General features: G+C 35.1%; 1 long non-coding RNA gene across 4 annotated transcripts in view; it reads right to left on the bottom strand.

The window, feature by feature from the left end:
• The window catches only part of LOC141483070 (uncharacterized), a 309,939-nt gene that overhangs the window by 246,015 nt on the left and 41,209 nt on the right, over positions 1 to 22,715 (bottom strand). For all 4 annotated transcript variants that reach the window (XR_012465886.1, XR_012465885.1, XR_012465887.1 and 1 more), the window contains exon 2: positions 12,429 to 12,472. This is a non-coding gene — a long non-coding RNA (uncharacterized lncRNA). The remainder of the gene's footprint in view (positions 1 to 12,428; positions 12,473 to 22,715) is intronic.

The raw sequence follows: 22,715 nt of genomic DNA, 5'->3' as shown, positions 1-22,715 counted from the left end.
AAATTTTGAAATATCGGGAGAAAAAATCAGGTGTATATAGAATAGAGTGTGGCGAATACTCTGCAGTTTTCACAGGCCAAACCGGTAGAAATTTTGACATAAGACTGCGTCAACACGTCTGTTTGGATGAAAAATCTGCAATGTACGAACATCTTCAAGAATCAAACCACAAGATAAATGAAGATAACCTCAAAATCCTGCAAATTTGTAATAAAGGGAAAAAATTAATTTGTTGGAGGCCATGAAAATCAACAAATCAAATCAAAACCAGAAACATATACCCCTCAACGAACAACTCGATTTATGTACGTCTCCTCTCTTGAATTTATGAGTTTAACAACTCCGAGAATGTTCAGGGTGGAATTTTAAGTTGGCATACTGATTCGTCCAACTACCTGTCTATCAAATGCCTGCCCTTGCAGCATACCTGAAAATTCTAATAAAACCGATATTTTAAAATTTCAGATTTCAGTTTTATACTTGATAATGGGGTCAAACCCGAAACCGGTCGTATAAATAAAATCTACCAGTGGTATTCAGACAAAAGTGTTTTTATTAATTTCATTTAAGATTTTCACAACTATTATAAAATATAAAATTGCTAGTTGGGCTATAACCTATAAACCTATAATTCTGAAAGAAAACAGTATACTTTCGGAAAAACATTTTTTAACTACACAAACACAATGAAAGCTTGAACTGAAAAAAATGTGTTTTGAAGAGGTTCTCCTGAAGAATATCCTTTTTGAATTCCGTATCATGAGATCGAATCAAATAATCGTTTAAATTTTAGCAGGCACTTGTCATCGGTGACAAAGTCGTAATCTTTTGCAAGAAATGCTTCTTTTCGCCCGCTTGAGTTCAAAAGTTTGCTACTGAGGAGATGAAAACAAGTGTACCTCAGGAAGTATGGTAGGTTTTCATGTGAGTTGAATCTCTGGGAGTATATCAGTACTTTTTCATGTATTACGTTGTGTAGCGTTCCTGTGTATAGTAACTTAGTAAATTCCACAACGAATGTTGGAACAGTAAAATCTGAATGTGAAAAAGTGATTTTCGTGTGATTCAATGTTCAGATGTTTGAAAGTATTTATTTCATATTGCTTTTTTTCTAGTTGCATTTGAGAAAAACTTTTATGCATGATTCAAACATCGTTGTGAGGAGTTCATTTTGTATTACAAAAGCACTCCCAGGTCAACTTTATAGCACATGAATGCCTCACCAATTATTGTAATAATTATAAAAAAAAAAATTGGAAGTTCATTAGAAACGCGAAAAATTATTGTCAGCAAATGTTTACGAAAATCAGCGAAAAACATGTGATGTAGAATCTAATGAACTGAATACTTCTTGTTCTACAGCTGAAAACTTCGTTGGTAAATCAGAATTTTAACATGATGCTGTATAAAATCCATTCTTATTAGTCAATGAGCTATGCTTGAAGACTGGCAGTATACAAATCTGAAGCAAATGGAACTTCAAACGTTCAAGCCAGTCTCTATATACCTACACAGTAGGTTTAATGGACTGACGCCTATCAGAAAACAACTACTCCCCTGGCTAATACCACGAAGGGCGTTCGATTATATCAGACAGGCGTCAGTGCAGGAATCTTCACAGAAAATGTCCTGCATATGCAATTGGCAATACAACTGAAAGAGTCGACCTTCAATTATGGAACGGGCACACTTGCAGACCGGTTTCGGGCTTATTAGCCACTCATCAGTGCAAGATAGTGACCATCATCGACCTAAAGTCAATGATATTCCACAATTGAATTTCGATTTTCATTTGCTTTAGATTTAAAATCCATTCCGTTATTTGTCGACTTTTGCGAGAGAAATAACATCTCATAACAGGTCGGTAGTTGGAATCTCTATCATTTGAAGGAAATGATCCTACCAGAAAATGTTTGAGGGCTATTCATTTGTTGTTCAAAATTGAATAAAAATTAATGAGGGCGGGTTCTTTCAATACTTGTAAGGTCCTATATTCCACAAAATCTGTTCAGTATTTGGAAAACTGTTTTTGAAGTGTTTTTCAATACTTTTATCATGGATTTTCGTCAGATATCAGTTAGTTAATCCATACTAATTCCTCAAATTTCAGCAACATTGGCATTCAAAAAGGATTAAGCCATTTATCTGAGTAGTCAGTGTTTGTCGTACAAATTCCGACCTCCAAATCGTCCTTGGAAGGTTTCCTTCGTCACTGCATTGAAAACATAATTTATTTGGCAAATGTCATTTATGAACGCATATCAATGTTTTTCGTGTATCAAAACAAACCTTTTTTCCACTGGAAGAGGTAGCGAGAGATATCTCCATATATAGTTTATAAAGTGTATATAGCGGCTCACCTGTATATATTTTTTTGAAATCGCCAGGTGGAACTGCAATGAACTTTTGTTCAGGATATACCAAGATAGTGAAAAAGTGATGAGTGATACCATAAAACCCTTGTTTCTCGTAATATTAGATAAAAACTTCAGACTCGTCGAGAACTCTCAAATTGTATCCCTCTTTCAATTGTTGAAATTGATGAAAAAATATGTTACAACATTTGTATCTAATAATACCTGTAGATAAATTCACACGAATCTCTAAGCTCTCTTCCATTATAGATTACGTTTGTACAAATATGAAAAAATACCCAGGGGTAAACCCTAAATTACCAAATTACTAGATTAGATGAAGATGTCATGACAATTTCCTCTAATAATATAATCGTACAATTATGAATTGAATTCTACTACTCCATCTTGATACAAAAAAAGGATCCTCCCAAAAATGTATACCAGTGAGGATGACAGTGTTACATGTAAGTGCAATTTGTTACCATTCATCTAAAGTAGAACCCATGTGAATGATATCTGATTTTTATTCCACAACGAATGTTTGAAATACAAACTGATTAGAGAAAAGTATCTTCTGTATAATTCAGTGTTCATGTAAAAGTATTTGTTTCGAAATATTTTTTTTCCGTGTAATTCAATGTTTATATGAAAATAGCTGTTTCAGGAGGGCTTTCTTTCAGTTTGTGTCCGAAAGTTACTTTTTTGCATGATCTACACATCCATGTATAGAGTTACTTATTTTCAAATTGATTACTTCCTTCCTTTCTTTGGAAGATTCCCTCATCCTTTTTTTGTATCAAGATGGACTTTCTTTCCCAAAAATTAATCACTCCTAAAAATATAACCCCTTCAATTCAAACTATATAAGTATGTCTCTTTTTTCTTCAGGTATAATATCTTCATTTTTCTGTTACAATAATGTATACCCGTAGGAAACATAAAGCAATTCAATTGTATGAATACCGCATGTCCCAAACTCTTACGATTTGTTTTCACTGTAATAATCTACTTATTGAGTACCATTCACTATGAAAAACTGACACGAAACTTTTTGCATAAGCTCTCTCTCTCTAAAAAAATTCTTCTTGTAATCCAAAATGTTCAAGGATATAAAGGTTTTTATATACATGGGAGCTCTGAGCCCTTCTAACCCCATATGAATTTACAAAAAAAAATATGAAATTGATATAGTAACATATTGGGGTTGAGTGGAAGAGAGCATTTGTTTGTTCACTGTGGTATCGACAAAATCTTACTCTGCCTTTTGGTAGACCTCCTCCATGTGGTTGTTCATTTATATTGTGTTACTTATATATTTTTCTACCAAGAAGACGTTTTATTATTATTATTATTATTATATCATTTAAAAACAAATTCACGCCATTGAAGATGACTGCCGAAGTTGCAGTTGGAACGTTTGCAGATTGTAACCAAAGACGACCACGGTAAAACCCGGAAACTAACCAAAACATTGACGCCAGCCGAAAAAGTCTACATTTCTATAAAAACAATCTATTAGGATATTGTCAAGTTGAAGATGTCACTGATTCTTTCATTGACAACATGAAATTCAAAACTTCCACTTTTTCCAACGTTCCTGCACTGTAAGATCCAGTGAATGTATTGGAAAGCCACAACTTTCCCGGATAGTACCACAATGGACAATTAATCATATCCAGAGCCCAAAAACGAAGGCTTTGTAATCCAGATGTTTAGATCTGCGCTAGATTTCATCATCGGTATCATTACTGCCAGGCTAAACCACTAATGCACTGTTGGACTCAACTATCCCTGAAAGACAATCGATATAACACACTCGATTATATGCTCATTCAGAAAACTTATTTTAACTGAACTAATTTTGACTGCGACTCAACTTTACCGGACCTCAGATCATTCTCAACATTCATTGAACAGAAAGGAACATTTTTGGACTCAAAATTATTATGATATAGAACTGTAATAACTCTACTATTGCCAGTTAGGATATTGGTGTCCTCAAATTCTTGAGGAATATGAATGTTAACTGATATCAAAGTGAACAAAAGTTGAATCATTCGAATGAATACTACCTGGGCTGAAAAGTCTCGGGCTTAACACATAGATGGCACTATTCCTCCGTTTAATCGAAACAATGGCTTGAAAAGTATTACAAGAACTTCGCTCCATCAGAAACAATAATTGAACGTTGGTTTGCTGAATTCAAACGTGGTCGTAGAGACCCCGATGATGCAGAACTAACGTCCAAATGAGGCAGTAACACCAGAAAACATGAAAACAATCCACAAAATCGTTCAGAATGATCGGGAAGTGGAATTGCGTGAGCTAGCTTACATTGTAAAGATATATGAAAAAAACGTGTTGTATTTATATTCTGTTTAAATCTGTTTAAAATATGTTTTTCCGTTAATCAGCTGTCGCCCCCATACGAACGACAACTTTCAGAAGTTGAGAAACTTGTGCGAGCTAAGGACTAACGAGGTCTTACCTTTCAACGTGTGATTCCTAACACGGAGCATGAGCATTTGACTATGAGAAAGCTCTGTCCAAAGTGGGTGCCGCACGAGCTCACTGTTGACCAAAAACAAGAACGTCTTGATGATTCTGAGCACTGTTTGACCAAATGTAAACCTAACAAACCGAAATGTTTGCATCGGCATGTGACAATGGATTTAACATGGATCCATCACTCCGTTCTGGAATCAAAACGATCGTCATCGGAGTGGAGAGCAACTAGTGAACCTCGGCATGAAAGGTTATGACCTCAGTTTTTTGAAATGTGTGTGGTGTAGTATTCATCGACTATCTTGTGAGGGAAAAAACAATCAACAGTGAATACTATATAGCGTTATTGGAGTGTTTGAAGGCCGAAATTGCAATGAAAATACCGCATATGGCAAAGAAAAAAATATTGTTCCAGCAAGACAATGTACCGTGTCACAAGTCAATCATAACAATGGCAAAAGTACATAGGTTGAGCTTTAAATTGCTTCCACATTCACCGTATTCGCCAGATTTGGCTCCCAGTGACTACTGGCTGTTCACAGACTTCAAAAATATGCTCTCCTGTGAGAAATTTAGCCCGAATGAAGAGGTTATTGCTGAAACTGAAGCCTATTTTGAGGCAATATATACATTGTTTTACAAGAAAGGTATTGAAATGTTGAAGCGGTGCTGAAATGACTGTGTGGCTCTTGACGGAGATAACGTTGATTAATAAACGCGTTGTCTTTCTTAGGCCTGAGGCTGTTCAGCCCATCTGATGTACGCCTCAGTATTTCATCTGCTGATCTGATAAAATTTTAAATGTTATGTTGAAAGAATGTAACTTGAGAAACAACTGACTGAATCGACTGAGCCTAATCTTGTTATCAGCCTGTGCATTACACAATATACGTACATAATTTTCACTCAAACTCACAGACCTCCTTATAAAGGATATTCAAATATTTCTCTTCATTTAAAATCGTATATTACAAGTGTTTATTTCCGATCTTTCCTCAAGTACATGAATCTCATGAATTTTCACCGAATTTTCCTGTCACATGGTTCTTTAGATAACGGCATCGAGTTTCAATTTGGAAGTCAGCCTCGCCATCACGAAGTGAAAGCATAAAAAAGTAGGCAGGTTCCTAATTGGTGTGGTTCCCGTGCTTGGTTCCCACGAACCATACACCCACACGACACGTGCTTACTCTTATCTTTATCTCCTCCGTCCATCTCGATAATTCTCTTTTTTGTTTTGAAATGAATTGTTTACTGTGTGGCATGGTCAGCTCTGGTTTTTGCAAGGGGCGATAATAACACGCTTTCTGGAGCTTTGGGGCTACTAGTTTATTTCAGGAAGTTTGGCCGCAGGAACAGCATGTTTGCGGTTTGGTTTGATGTAGGAAATAACCGCTGATGAAACATGAAACACGATTCGGATAGGTCTTTTATAAATTCCTGAATCATCAAGAAGATTTATGAAGTTAAATATCATTATCATAGGATTGAATTTTGTGTAGTGTTGCGTGAAATTGAAATATGGAAAATTAGTCTACAGAAAATGATTTATATTGTTTATCTATTATAAACTGCATGCCATTTTCGAATCTGTCGCATTTAGGCATTGTCTGCAGCTACAGTCTCCGGTATGAAGCAGCTCTTCAGTTCTTTCCTCAGATGACTTCTTTATTTATTGTGTGTGTTTTTGTTGTCCAATTTTGTAGTCTGGCTCGGCATCAATGATTTTGTCAACCCCACAGACGGTTCAGTGACATCACAGTTTTTTCATCCAGTGATAATTTCCGAATCACCTCAATACTAAATATTTTGCCAAAAATTCTTCCATCTCGCAACCTTTCATTTTTGTGATGAATTGTTGTGAATTGAGTACACCTAAACTACTTTGCCAAATTGATAGGGTTTCGAGCTATTTTGGCGATATTATACATAGGGTTACCTGTAACTGCGAGGATTGGTCACACTAACTTGAATGACTTGTGAACTTTTGACATGTACTGTTGGATAAGGTACAAACTCCTGTCAGAGTCAGAGTGATCAGCAAATAAATGTCTGATCACCCTGACAGAACGACCAGAGAATATATGAGTTATCTTCAAAATTGAAGAGACAGGTGAATGCAAACAGGCTTTTACATACCTTCGAAAGTTTATACATAAAAAAATGTAGATAGTTACAAATAGAAACCAGTAGAAACCAAATAATTATTGATTATTACCATATGAATAAGAACTCCAAAAATTTGCACAATAACCTAGGCACACAATCAGTAAAGAATATAACTTAGTTGTAAGATCTAGTTTTAGTTATCTCATGATGATGATATCTTGGTAAGTGAAATGCGCGTTGAGTGTTTTTGTTATGGTGTGAAAAAACTGTTTATCAGAAGTACTTCGAAATCATGATCGGTAAAAAAGTTCGATATTCGATCATCCACATATTTCGAAATTTCCGTTTTACCAGATTCTATTGTAGCTCTTTGAATTTTTCAATCTGTTTTGCCTTCCTCATCATTGTGAGATGTGGAAGAGTTAGATAAACAAGTTTTTTCTCAACTCACGTTGTTTTGTCATTTTTGTTATTCCCAAATAAGTAACTGTTTTCACCATATCTACTGTTAGGATAGTGGTCACTTGTTTGATCCCCGATCATCAAAAATAGTTATGGTAGTATGGATCCAAGTATCGTATCTGGTTTCAACTTCCACGAATCGTCATGCATAGCTGACTTACATATATCATATGGGAAGGATGCTACGATCACACGGGTGGAAATCCTGTTCTTTGAACAATGATTGATTACCAATTAACTGAAATTCCTTCACTATACCACCATGGCTGTCAAAGAGAATATTCCAGAAGTACAATTCCTGAGCTGCACATTCCGGTATGGATGGTAACAGATTACTTGAGATGATCAAAAAAGTGTCTTCTGGTCGGAGGGTGCATTTAGTACTATGTCGGTACAGGAATATTTCTTTCTTAGCCACCCATTTGTGTTTTTTACTTACTCGACAGAGGTATTCGCAGATCGATTAGATCCTGACTAGATTGAAGGCAATGTACTGTTATCTATACATTTTGAAGTGAGTTCTTCTTCGCAAACAAATTCAGGCTCTGTTAATAGATCACATTCCCACCACGCACCTGATCAGGTTTCAGCTCATGGCAGAGTACCATTTTACAAGCTGACTTGAAAAATAATTTACCCATTTGAGTAATTGACTTCTTTAACAAACTGAATTTATTGGATCTAGTTATAGGATAAAATAGCCTCAAAAACTGACGAGAGTTGAAGTGTACAGTCGAATAAACCCATCTCACATTGGAATGTAACTATATTAATTTAAGGACCTTTTTTGTTTCTGATTAATTCGGCCGTTACTTGATGAAGATCCATAGTAATTTCATAAACTACACCTCACGATTTGATTTCCACAAAACTTTATTTGAAAAATATATCACGATATGTTTCCCTACTCCGTTACTATAAAAACTCATTGGGTACAAGCAAATTTTCAGATTTGCTTTTGTTTTTGAGTGTTTGCTAATATGAGTCACATCTAAACTTACATCTACTTAATACCTTTCAACATCTTGCATAGATTTCTGCTTATATTTGAGATGTTACTGTTGAAGTTATCGTTGGTGTACTTCGTTTTTTATTCTGAAATAATCGATGTATCATCTCTTCCTACCTCTATTACTTTTTTGTAAGCGTTAGCACTAGTCATAGCACTAGTGCATAAAATGATTCGTCGTTATTACCAGTGCATTCTTGATTATGACGAGCACAATAGTCAACTGCCAGGGTTAAATCTGCACACTCATCTTATTCGCAAATATATAATTGTTCAAAATAGTTGATATCGGCAAAACTCCTAACGAAGTCTCTTATAGATAAACCAGGATGTATTGATAACTGGTTAGCTTAGACGGGTTTCGAGAATAAACAAAATATTTTTTTATCATAGCAATGAAAAAAACGTATAAGAATAGTCAGTATCAAGTTTCACGTCAAAAAGTTAAACCAGATTTACGCTTTAAAATTTGAAAAAAAAAGGAAAAGAAGTGTCTGTATCCACAGGGGTTTAGAAGTAAATATATTTACAAAAATATTCGTAGTATCCTTGGGAATTGATGTTCTTCGTATGCAACCGTGAAAAAGCGAAATACAGGCTTTGAAAGAAGTGAATTTTCATTGATTTGAACTTGAACAAAATTTCTTTGCTCAGTTTGGAAAAACGGATTTATCGAGTTATGTTGTTACAATGGATGAAACTAGGATATATTTCAATAACCCAGAAACAAACAACAATCGTTGTAATGGATTTTAAAAGTCTTAAGAAATTTGGCGTTCAAAATTATACTGAAGAAGTTCTTGAGACTTCCAAAGAGTAATCATGATTGATTTTTTGGAAAATAGTATGCACGTATAAGGTATATCACAGTTCATATCACTGTGAACAACACAAACGTGCTGGGTTGAATTTTCTAGTGCATCGTCTTTTGACTTTTCCTCTTACCCATGAGAGGTTCACAAAAGAAAAATGTACAATACAGGAAATGACAGCCACTAACGGTTTTTCGAGAGGTATTAATAGATGACATAATAAGGAAGAAGAAGTTTAGGTTAAGAATGAACGAAATCTCGACTTTTAGCATATTTGACTTCCATACCACCAATACGCGAAGTACTTTGAAAAGATTTTCAAGGAAGTAGGTATGAAGGTGGTTTTTGAAACAAGTCATACACTACAGAGCCTTTTGGGAATTCCAAACACAAAGTCGAGAATTCGGAAAAGTCTGGAATTTACGAAATTGAATGTAAGGACTGCGATGCAAAATATTATGGGCAGACAAAAAAATCTATCAGAATATGAAAAATCAGCAGTCGCCTATCATATTTTGCAACAAAACCACTTCATAAACTTCAGTTCGTTAAGATTAGTTAGACAAGTTATCAACAACTGGCATCTAAATGCCTTTGAGAGTGTAGAAGTGAGTAAACATAATAATATTATGAATAACGATGGTGGACCAATACCTAATAGTATACTGTATAGACAAGTAGATAGGACAATATTGTGAAATTATATAGCTTATGATATTTCAATCATTAGATTCACCAAACTGTTACATAAAGAGACATTGTAAAAAAATGTAGGACTAGTGAATAAGGCAATATGTGAAATTGATTTTAGATAGCGTAGAATAATTCAATTATTAAGTTTACAACAGTTTATTTTCATGTAGTTTTTCGGAGTTATGACAAATAAACTAATTGAAGTAGAGGTTTCTGAACTCACTTGACGTGAGTGACATTCAATTGAGATTACAAGGGAAAGTACTTCGGCAATTATATTTTTGAATCATTGATTTTAGGTGGTTTTGCAAGTTTACTCTTTTTTTAACGGTATGATTGATATTTGGATTCTATAAATTAATAGTGTTTGAAATCAATCAAAGGTAGCCATAAACACTGTCTTGAGGATGCAGCAAATACATGATGAAATTGAGTTTATTTTTTTATCGAGTAATACTCTCAAAGTGGCTTGATCAACTTATTTGAACATCAAGAACAAAGTCTCAACGACGAGGCCTGAAAATTCAATACTTTTTCCAAGGTGAACATAAGTATTTGGGGATATAACGATATATTGAGTCTTCTCATCGTATAAATTCAGTGAATTGAAAGACTATCTTGAAAAAGCAAAAACCATTAACAGCGACTATCACATAACGTTATTAGATCGTTTGAAAGGCTAAATTGCGGAAAAACGGCCCCATTTGTTTCATCAAGACGTGTCACAAATCAATGAAAACGATTCATCGTATTCTACAGATCTGGCCCCCAGACACTATTTCCTATTCTCAAATCGTACTATAAAAATGGTATCAAAAAATTGTAGGACCGCTATAAATGCCTCGACGGCAACTATATTGAATAATAAAATCAAATTTTATCAAAACATTTTTTCAATGTAAGCCTACGAACTTGTCAGCCAGGTATTTGCCAAATCCTCAACTATATAATATATTTGTTGGGATTAAATAGTATCCCCAAACAAGACACATGTTGTGGGTGCAATAGAACTACATAGATCATGTATATGAATAATATATCATGATGGTCCGTGTACAAAACCTCGAGGAACACCAATCGTGTATTCGTTTCAAAGCAGTACTACTACCTATGTTCTGTTTGAAATCTGTTTTTCCGTTAATCAGCTGTCTCCTCCATATAAACGACAACTCTCAGAAATTGAGAAACTTGTGCGAGCTAAGGACTAACGTGGTCTTACTTTTTAACGTGTGATTCCTAACACGGTAAGAACGTAATAACTGCAACACAGTGCTGCTTACGCCATAATAACTAGGTTTTTCATAATGTCAACGAAGAACGTTTTCCATGATCAATACTTTTGACTATATTTGTTACCAGTTGGAAAACAACTTTACAATGGATACATTGTAAAATTAATTTAGGACAAGTAGATAAGGCAAATTGTAAAATTAATTACTCACTCAAAACGCAGGTATCTAGAACAGGTAGATACCTGTATCTATGTATGGTATACCTGTATTTATGTATGGTATACATGAATACCTGTATGGTATACCTGTATACCTGTGTGGTATAAATAAGGATAGCTTTGCAAGTATGATTAGTTTAATCTTCCTCTTGGAGATGGTCATTTGGTGATCGAAACACGTGTCGAGGTGATGAAATAACGATTTGGTGTTGAGAAAAACTCCAGTAATATTCATTACTACACCAAAGGTTCCAAACAGTGATTCACAAGTACATGACAGTAGTTGGTTTGCGAAACAAAATTATTTTAAAGGTCTAGCGGGGTGGCAGGTTTGCTTTTATAAAAGTCCAATTAGGACTTTCAAATTGTGTTTGCTTATATTTAAAGCTGAAAACCAAAGCATATTCGAATATTTATGAAGAACTATGAAAGTGTCAGAGAGACGTACGAGTTGTTTGAGTTGAAATCGAGACACTTCATGACTTGGAAAGTTGGCGCTACTCCAATTCAAAAAAGTTCAGATCGTCAATACTCCCTATGAAAAATGATAGTATCTTCTAGATGTAACTTCTGAATCCTCATTTCTTAATTGACTGGCTTCCTCGAGTGCATAATCGACAAAAACTTGCGCAATAGTTGATATTCGATCGGTTGTCACTGTCGATACTCGAAACTAATTGGACTCGGTGTAGGCTAATGTTCTCTATTGATGGATCGACGTAGAGTAAACTATGCCGGGGATGTTAGCAATGATGGATGACCCAGCCCATATGTGGATATATTTGAGCATTGGATATTTGTGATGAGAAAGCGGATTTCGTGTATCTCAGCACCACAAAGACGGAAAACTCTTAATTCAAATGCCTCATCAATATGTGAATATTAATAGTCGGATTTCATTAATTCGTGCCTCAACACCCACATAAAAGTCGGCACGTTTCAAAGGATAATACCAGGGTGTAGAAAAATTATTCGTTCTGTCATTAGCCTGTTTGCGGTGAAGGTGAGCATAGAATAGTTGAATGACTTACCCCTGTTTTGAGAATGATTTGGTGAATTTAATCAGCTACAACATCTGCAACAGATAAAGATTTATCGACAACATTAAAATTGAACAAATATGAAGTTGCGCCTTAACAAAGAAGAAAAAATAAAGTAAATATAGAATCAATTACTATATCGAATAAATCATCATTCACATAATATTTCATAAGAATAAAATATGAATTTTTTAAGGACAAAAACACAAGCGGTGTATTTCATCAGTTCGGACTTCATTGTCCAATGTAATATAAATTGATTTGATAACCCTGAAAAAATCAAAATGATTAACCGAAAATAACAATGTTATTAAACAAAAAGTTTATTGAACAAAACACTGAATTTAATAAAATTGTCATTTTCAGATAATCTTTTTAATTTTTTTCAGGGTTTTCAAATCAATTTATATTTAATTAGACAATGGAAGTTTGAAGGTGATTGACAATGTTTCATGATGAATTTCACTAGTTCGGACTTCCATAGTCTATAAAATGATTTGAAATCCCTGAAACAACTAAAAAAAAAGAATTGAAAATGAATAGCTGAAAATAACAATTTTATTAACCAAAATAACCTGAAATGAAATAATAGTGAAATAAAATACAAGTAAAAATAGAACAATTGAATAAATAAAAATAAAGAAATGAAAAAAGAAAATTAAAATAAAAAGTGGAGAGATTCCAAGTCACGTTAGTTCACGACGTTTCGATTGTTAGTATCTACAATCGTCTTCGGGTGACGACTGGACTGATTCCTCCGAGAGATGACTATTTATAGGTCGTTCGAGTACTTTCACTTATCCCCGCTTTCCATTTTCCGCTTCACTGGTTCCGTGGGAGGTGACTTTTTTGGCGGGAGTTGGCCATTTTTTTGGCCATTTAGCCATTTTTGACGACACCTTCATAATATGGAACCATGGGAATACTGAACTAGACGCCTTCCTGAAACACATTAACAGCGTGAGACCTTCCATCAATTTCACAATGGGAAGGAAATCCACAACGAATTGCCATTCTTAGACGTTTTGGTCAAGAGGACCGACACTAAGTGGGAAACATCTGTATACCGAAAACCCACTCATACGGGACACTATCTGAACCACGAATCCAACCACCATCAATCGACTAAAAGAGGAATCATCAAGACTCTATTAGACTGTGCTTTTGGGCTCTGTAATACGAAGGAAGGTCTCGAGAAGGAACTAGACATCATCCAAAATGATCTTCAACGGAATGGCTACTGCAAAGCGATGGTAGAAAAGACTTTGGCTAGAAGACAGCAAGAGCCTCGCAAGGAAGAGAAGCCGTCACAGCCAGTGCTTGCACTTCCCTACATCAGAGGATTATCGGAGAGGATAAGAAGAATTGGTTTCAAGTACAACATCAGAACCTGCTTCAGATCCGGTAACACTATCCGTAGCAGCCTCACGAAAACCAGGCCACCAAACGCGGACTGCGATTCCAAGAATTGCATTTACCAGATACCCTGTGAGTGCGGAAAATCCTATATTGGTGCAACTAAGAGGCCATTGAATGTTCGCATTGCCGAGCACAAGAAACACACACAGCGAGGGGAAACCAGCAAATCAGGAGTAGCAGACCATGTTTGGACCCATCAACACAAAATCGAGTGGTCCCAAGCTGAGATCTTGCACAGAGAGGAACATTGGTTTAGGAGAAAATTCAAGGAAGCCGCATACATGTTGTCCAACAACGTATTCAGCCAGGCCAGCGTAGAAATACGCAACATATGGAAACCCATCATCAAGCGAAAAATGGCCAACTCCCGCCAAAACGGTCATCTCCCACGGAACCGGTGAAGCGAAAAATGGAAAGCGGAGATAAGTGATAGTACTCGAACGACCTATAAATAGTCATCTCTCGGAGGAATCAGTCCAATCATCACCCGAAGACGATTGTAGATACTAACAATCGAAACGTCGTGAACTAACGTGACTTGGAATCTCTCCACTTTTTATTTTTATTTTCTTTTTTCATTTCTTATTTTTATTTATTCAATTGATCTAGTTTTACTTGTATTTTATTTCACTATTATTTCATTTCAGGTTATTTTGGTTAATATAATTGTTATTTTCAGCTATTCATTTTCAATTCTTCTTTTTTAGTTGTTTCAGGGATTTCAAATCATTTTATATAGTAGACAATGGAAGTCCAAACTGATAAAAAACACCACGAAACATTGTCAACCACCTTCAAACAAAAAAACACAAGCACTAAGGAAAATCCTCAAGGTGCTCCAAGAGCGGTGCCTGTGTGAAAGTAGCGATTCGCGTTGGATTTGAATCGCTGGAGATTGAATTCATTTTGAAAAACGTTCTCAGAAAGTTTATTCCACATAAACGCAGTCCTCCAAATTAAAGAGTTCTTACACAGTTAAGTTTGAGGTATACTGAGTTGAACCTCAAAATGATGAGTAGCTACAGTTTGCCGCGTATTCCTGATATTTACCGCTCTTGGTGGAACCAAAAGGGCCAAATCACTTGAACACCTCCCATTAAAGTATCTATAAAAGAGGGACAAATATCCAACCTTTCTTCGATGTTCCAAACTATCAGAGTTGCTAGTGATGTTCGTACCAATCAGGCGTATGGCTCTTTTCTGGATGAAATTCAGCAGCTTTCGAGTATGCTTAAGGGTGGAGCTCCATACACGAGAACAATACTCCAAAGAAGGTCTGATCTGAGCTTCATAAAGCATCAAAAGTTGCTGAGGTGTGCACTTGGTTTTCGTGGCAGTGAATTGAAGCTAGTTACTTCCTTTCAATTCGAAATCACTTCTAGAACCTCAACCACCTGCTGCCAGTGAAGATGTACATCCGCAGCCGATATTCTTGAATTCAAATGGAATGACCAGATAACTGTGCTGTCAGCAAAGCAATATATTGGATTCTTGTTTTTTTTCAAATAATTTGTTGATATACAATAAAAATGGGGTTGGCGACAATATAGATCCCTGAGGAACACCAGGGTTGATGATAAAAGTATTCAAGAGATATCCACTTGCAGGAAACCTGCAGGAAACCTGCAAGTCGATATCTCTGTGGACCTGCTGTGATGCATGAGACTGGAGAGTCTCATTCATCACCAAAAGGGCGAACTAGATTTTCTGATGGAAATAGTTTTTTGATATTTCGTTTTCCATCTTTCATGGAACACTTTCAGACTTTTGAAAATCGGACTAACCGTTTCTGTGTACCTAATGAGCACTTTTGTATTTGTTTGACAAATTTGCAAAAACCTAACATATCAGAATTTGAATAAGACTTGTTTTCCGAAGCCACTCTATTCCATCCCAAAGAATGTTCGACTGTTTACTATTCATTCACTGACAATAATGAAATCTGTATACAAATCAATGTTACATTCCAATAACTACTTTGACATCTGTCGAAGAAGCTACTAAAAAGAAAAATCAGCAAAAGAAAACTGCGTATGGACTGAAATTTTGTCCAATTCTGAAGACGGAGGCAGATTCAAGCCTACGAAACATTAGAATAAGTTCTGTATGATTTCTTTGATTTATATTTTTTTGATAGACAAACTCATTGAATACAAGTTACTGATGAAGTGAACAGTAACTTATCGCGACAAACTGAGAAGTTCGCCCTTCATACACGTGTATAAAGTTCTCCATCACAATTTTAAATTTTTTGAATTGTTTAAGGAGAGGTTTACCCAAAAAAGTCGATAAAATAATTATAAAATGTTTCTGTTTTAATTTCGTTTCAAATAACTTCTAAAATAAACTTAAGATCTAACGTAATCACTTAAAAAACCGATGGTGTCATATCAGGTGATCCAGTAGGCCCTTCTTAGAGACCACGTCTGGCTAACTACCAGTTTGGATGATTGGCAAATCCATAGTTTTCACCTAGGCTTACGTATTCTCATTATGACAGACTGATTCGAAAGTGGTGATAAACAAATTATCCAAATCGGTGAATAAACAAACCTGACCCCATAGAATTCACGTCTGTATCGCCATTAGGATTTTTGTGGGTATTTGTGAAATCCAGAGTCTTCCTTACATAATCGCAGTCCATTATATATCTTATTGATAGAATTGCAAAGGAATCACCCCAGAAACAGTGCATATTTTATAAAATTTATTACAGCTAATGGATGAACATTTTGAATATTCATTGGGATGAAATGTAGCTGCTTTGAAAAAAAATCAATTCTCAGAAGGAATATCAAACTGTTAATTTCTCAGTCGGCTCCTTCGACTTTAAGATATAAAATACTATTGGGTATAGAATCGACAATCCCATCCAACATATTTTCATAAAGCTCCACTTTCCTGAAAAAAAGTTGGTAGAGCATTTTCCGCAAAGAGTGATGATATTTTTCATAAAAAATTACTAAAAATGATGTCGCAAATATTGTCCGACCGAGTGTTTTTGTTTCGTGTATTTCAATGTTTATAAGAAAGTAATTAGCTGTTTCCATTTTTTTTTTCGTGTAATTCAATGTTGTTTTGTGCGAGATTTTTCTTCCAGTTTGTTTCTGGAAGTAACTTATATGCTTGATATACACATCTTTGGAAAAAGTTCATTTTAAACTTAAAATCTTTCTTCTTCTGAGAGTTTCTCAGATTTTTTTGTATAAAGATGTAGAAATGAATGCGAAAAAGCTTTATTTTTCCATGATACTCATAATTCCATTATCACATCAATAGTTGAAGAGTTATTTTTAAATTAAATACTAAATATGCGAAATAATTGTTTTAGTATTCAGTGTTTGAAAAAGTATAAGAGTGCTGGAAATATTTTTTAATTTGTTTATGTTACAAATTCCCAGAATAATGGAATGAGAAATAAAATCAAATTCAAAACCCTAAATGACATAAACGCAACTATTAAAGTCACAAAATATTTTGAGTGTGGTACATTTGAAGAATATATTATGAAAAAATATTTTATTGCATAGTCATCCGGTCCCTAAAATTGACAACAGTACCACCGAGTCCCCTGATATGGAAATATAAATATTTCCTATAACAAATTTCTATAAAAGGACAAAGGAATGCACGAGATCATTTAAAATGGTTTAATTGAGAGGTGATAAATTTTTTCCATTAGTAATTAAGAATGTCATCAAAGTAGACGTTGTTCTTTTGATTGAACTCGCCGAAACTTGTATTGGTTTGTTGATAATTATAATAGAAGTGATAAATTCGTCGGGAACTAACGGTCGTATCGAAAGATTGATCGAAATGGGTTCGAGAAGCAATTTCAATCAAAAGTGTAACCCGAAAATTATGTGTCTGAAGAACAGAACTACTGCGGGGGGGAGGAAGTTTCGTAAGAAATCCGAATTATATGGAGGCGTCGAAGAGACTTATAAAAATATATCTCTCATTAGGTGAAATTGTCGATTAGCAAAGTTTATTTCTGATAGCATCTCTTACGTTTGATATAGTGATAATGTTTTATGGTTTTATTGGATTTTTAATGGCTTAGAACATACATTTTTGTAATTTTTTATTATGAAGTATGCACGTAAAGGTTGGAATAAATTAATTTCTTGCCAAACGCATCACAACAGGAAATTCCTATAGAGGTCGTTAGACATTGAAATAATGAAATCTTGGATCAACGTTTCTGATGACTACTCTTTGAATGTATTTCAGAAATATTTGAAAAATGAAATTTTGAATGTAAAATACTAACTGATGGAATTTTTGAAAGAAACCCTTCCTTTCAGTGAGCTATAAAATCTGGTTTGGTACACATAAAAATTGAGGATGAAAATGTATTGATAGTTATCCATTTTTCTGAGATATTTTCGCCTTGTTTTGCCTTTTCATTTATTTTATTTTTCGCCTGATTGTTATTATGCTATGTTATTACGTATTAAGTATTGCACATGACATTCGTATTAACAGACGCTGTACAATAGAAAGAGCAGCAAAATCACCAGATTTTAATAAACTTTCAGTGTGATTATCTATTCTGAAACAAGTATCATAATATAATTGAATGATGAATTGCATTTCAAAATGATTATTTCTTGAAAATTAATAATTGTTTGATTCCTCTGTTGTTTAGACAACTGAATATTTAAAGTCTACATTATCGTTGCAATTGGAATTTACCTGCCACTGAATTTTTGATTTGTTAGCTGTTTTATCTGCTTACTTTTCTTTAGTATTTTGCCGACTATTTCCAGATTTTGAAATATCTTTCAAGAATTTCAATGTATTGTATCTAGAGTGAATGAACTCTCAACAAAGCTGTGTCAATATTATTTACTATTTTATTGAATGCAGTATAATTTGGCATTCGGTCATCTCCTTTTAGGTGAGGTAGTAAACATACATGCATTTATTTTTTTCCACTCATAGTGCCACATGAGCTTATGAAGAAGTTTTCTATTTGTGTCTTTGAAGATAAGTGGACTGGAAGATTTGAAATCTAGATAGTTCTAGAAGAATCCAGAACATTTGAGAGTATTCGAGAGCAGAACATCCAAAATATCCTAGCAATAATCAATAATCTGGAATATAGCAATAATTTGAAACATAGGGAATATTTCGCCAGATCATTGCGAAACAATAAGGGAATTATATGTTGTGGCATTCCTTTATCCCCCATCCATGAAAAAGTTTCTCTTTCTACCCGAAATGCGTGCCTTAAAAAATATAAGAGCTAGAGTTTTTATACTCTAGAATTTTTTAGAAGAATCCGGAACATTTAAGAGAATTCGACAGCATTTCAGAACATTCCAAAATATTTCGGAAAATTCTGGATTATGTAGGAATAGTCTGGAACGTTCGTGATCATCCTGGAAAATCTCAGAAAATTGTTGAACGATCAAGGAAGTTATATGTTGTAGTGAAGAACATTCCAGAACATACAGAAACATTTTGGAACATCCCGTAACATGCCACGTTATTGTAGAACATTTCTGAACAGTCCTGCTTGCTTTCCGTTGGGCGTGTAGTTTATGGAATAGAAGATGCAGAAAAACAAACTTCAGTTTTGACTCTAGAGACTCGCTGGTGGGTATTAGGTTGTTTTATAATTTTCCGGTAGTCAGGTTCACCAGTTTGAATTGTTTGAAGTAGAGGTGACGTGTTAACACTAAAACCTTTCAACTTATTCCAGAGTGTTATTCAGTTTGTTGAAAGCTCACAGACAAGTCATTCAAAATTAGCTCTTTAATTGATCTGTCAAATTTTCCATTCATTCGAGAAAAGTTCGCTACGGAGGGGTTGGTTACTATGTATAAAATAATTGATCTATTCTCAAAATAGAAGTCAGGATTTTTCAAACCAAAAGTTCATTGCAAAGTTTGGGCTTCATCTTCTTAGCGGGAAACATAAATAGGAGTTTTTCAACTATCGAATAACGAATCTTTTCTTCATACTGTAATTTTGCAGGTTCCTAGAAAATATATTTTCAGGAAATGAAGAAACTACACGTCAACTTTTCACAGACACACAAAAGGACTAACTCAACGTACACATTCACCATGACTTGTTTACAGCGGTCACTTTCAGTGAATAGTGCAAACAATAATACTTAATCTACTGTACGCAATAATAAGTATCCATTCGTTTCGAGTGCAGTGAATGCATGTTCGCTTGTTCGTTCTTCACTTTTGTTGAGTTGCCTACGCCATGTCAGATCTGATTCAATTCCATGTTCGTCGTGAAATGTTCTAGAATTACACAGTTCAAGTAAACTTATTACTAGAAACTCATACCTCATTCTGCGTGGAACAATGGATAATACATGGAGCCATATTAATTCGTATAGAACAAATGGAGCCAGGATTATACGAGGGGGATTCAATTAATTCAGTACTTAATCATAGGTAACTTAGATGAGGGTGAAATAGATGGAACATGTGTGAAAGTCGATGTGAAGTTCTTCCGTGTACAAACGAACAGAATTAAAGCAGTTTTGATATCGTTTCAGAAAACACATCAGACGAAAAGTGATACTTCAACAATATTTTACATGAAGGAAAAGATGTGAAACTTAATAGGAGAGAACAAAATCACATCTATCTATACCCTTTCACGCCTAAACGACTGAACGGATTCAGATGGAACTCAACTTCTACCTTTCATGTGGTAGCCACTATATGCAAAATTCTGAGCCATGAATACAATTGAAATGGATAATTTTCTTACAATTAGAATATCTGTCAAGTAATTTGGACGAATCGTTTAAAAGTTATCACTATAAGATCATCTTGACGCATCGCAGTAAGCCATTACGCGTTGTGTCTACTGTAGGATGAAGGGGAACGATGCGCGGGGGTAAAGGAGCGGTCTAAGCAATGAAGCGCCATCGCCGAGAACGCGACCCGAACGCGGGCAGAGGCGTGAGGGCAGACATCGTTGACGGTTGTGTTAGTTTTGCGAATTTCTTCTCAGGTAACAATTCGATACTCGAAGCTTTTCATTACTTAGTGCAGTTGGCATTTTTTCAGTTACTGTATTTTTAAAGTCAAAATTTAAATTACTAGCTTTTGCCCGTTTTTCTGTATCTGTATTTGCAGACTGTATCCTTTGATTCCATTCCATCTCTTCGACGATTGAGCGTGGGTGTGACGATTGACTAGTTTCGCGAGGATGTGGGTATCAGTGGATGCTAAAATACTCAGTCCAGCCACTTCCTTGGCTAAAGAGTCGGCAATGCGATTATTTTTACTCCTGTCGTGCCCTTTAACTCACCTCAGCATAATGTTATCATCCACCGAAGCTTTGGCTAAATCTTAATGGCACTCTAGTACTAGCCCTGAGGTAACACGTTGTCTGGCTAATAGGGCTTGTCTACTATCAGTACAGATTGTTATGTTTTTGCCAGACATGTCTTTCCTGGTTATTTCTTTTGTGGCGATTTAGATATCAGCCGGTTCTGTTTGAACTACGCTGGTATTTTTTCCAGCTTAATCTTTAGGCCTAATGATCTGGAGTAAACTCATCATCCTTAGCCTTCTTTGGTTTTTGAGCCGTCTGTATATATGCGTGTTGTATTGTTGCCCGCTCTTATATTAATGTATAGCCGAAGCTACTGATCATATGCAGGTATGTCCTTTGTATAACGTATTTGAGCATCAAGTAAGGGAATCAGGAATTTCCACCTTCCAAGAGGGAAAATAGGGGTTCAGAGTTTGTACTAAATTTCATCAGTTTTCAAATTTCAAATCTGAAGTTTTGGGTTGATTAAAAATTATCGTAACTATTTGTTTAAAATGGTCTGAAACTTGATGTGACAAACGAGCGAAGCCGCGGGCAACAACTAGTATATCATAAAATTGAATGAATTGAATGCAAATCATAGTCAACAATCTATTCTGAAAAGATACCAGATGATCTATCGCGTCTATATTTGTAATTGACCCTTCCAAAAAAAAAACATGAAATTATTCCCTCATTCCAGATATTCAACTAAACATGAAAAATTTAAAAACACATCCATATCCATTCAAATAATTCAAATTTACAACTCCTGAAGAAAATAATTTGTAATCTGAAAATATGACAATTTTATTTTCAAAGACAGTTTTAGCCCTAGAATTACAAAATGGAAAGATAGGCAAATTGCGCATCATTTTCAGGAAGGTTCAATTATTTTTAACAGAAGGTATCCTAATCTATCGGTCTTTCAACCAGAAGTTTGTGAAAAATTGCAATTTAAATTTTCAAAAATAATTGAAAATTGGCGACGCAGACTGTAATGGTTTTCAATTCATTATTCTCCTTTCAGTAGGAATGGTAATAATGATAGGATGGACAAAATTTTCACCAAAGAATTCAGATCAAAATGATAGATTCTCAATCTTCAGAGCTTGAATTCGATAGAGAGCCATCTGTAATCCTGTTATGGCTACTTCTTTGAAATATTCAAAAAAAGATTGTCTTCCAACAAGTTTCAAAGATGTATAATGAATCATAAATCTACAAGAAGCAACACTGGTTTAGGAGAAAATTCAAAGAAGCCGCATACCTGTTGTCCAACAATGCATTTAGCCAAGCAAGCTTAGAGGTACGCAACATATGGAAACCTCTAATAAAGCGGAACACAACCAACTCCCGGCAAACGGTCAGCTCCCGCTAAAACCGATGAAGCGGAGAGAAGGAAGAGGGGATAGGTGAAAACACTCGAATGACCTATAAATAGTCAGATCACGAAGGAAGGAAGCCGATACACGGCGAGCAAGGAATTGTCTACACTGACCAGGAGAAGGCGGAAGCATTCGCGGACAACTTCGATAGGCAGTGCAGAGAGAATTACGTCCC

Source organism: Leptinotarsa decemlineata, unplaced genomic scaffold, assembly GCF_025532065.1.
Source record: "Leptinotarsa decemlineata unplaced genomic scaffold, Ldec_3_MD MMD2_tig00002974_RagTag_RagTag, whole genome shotgun sequence".
Lineage (NCBI taxonomy): Eukaryota > Metazoa > Arthropoda > Insecta > Coleoptera > Chrysomelidae > Leptinotarsa > Leptinotarsa decemlineata.
This window is presented reverse-complemented; position numbering and strand designations above follow the sequence as displayed.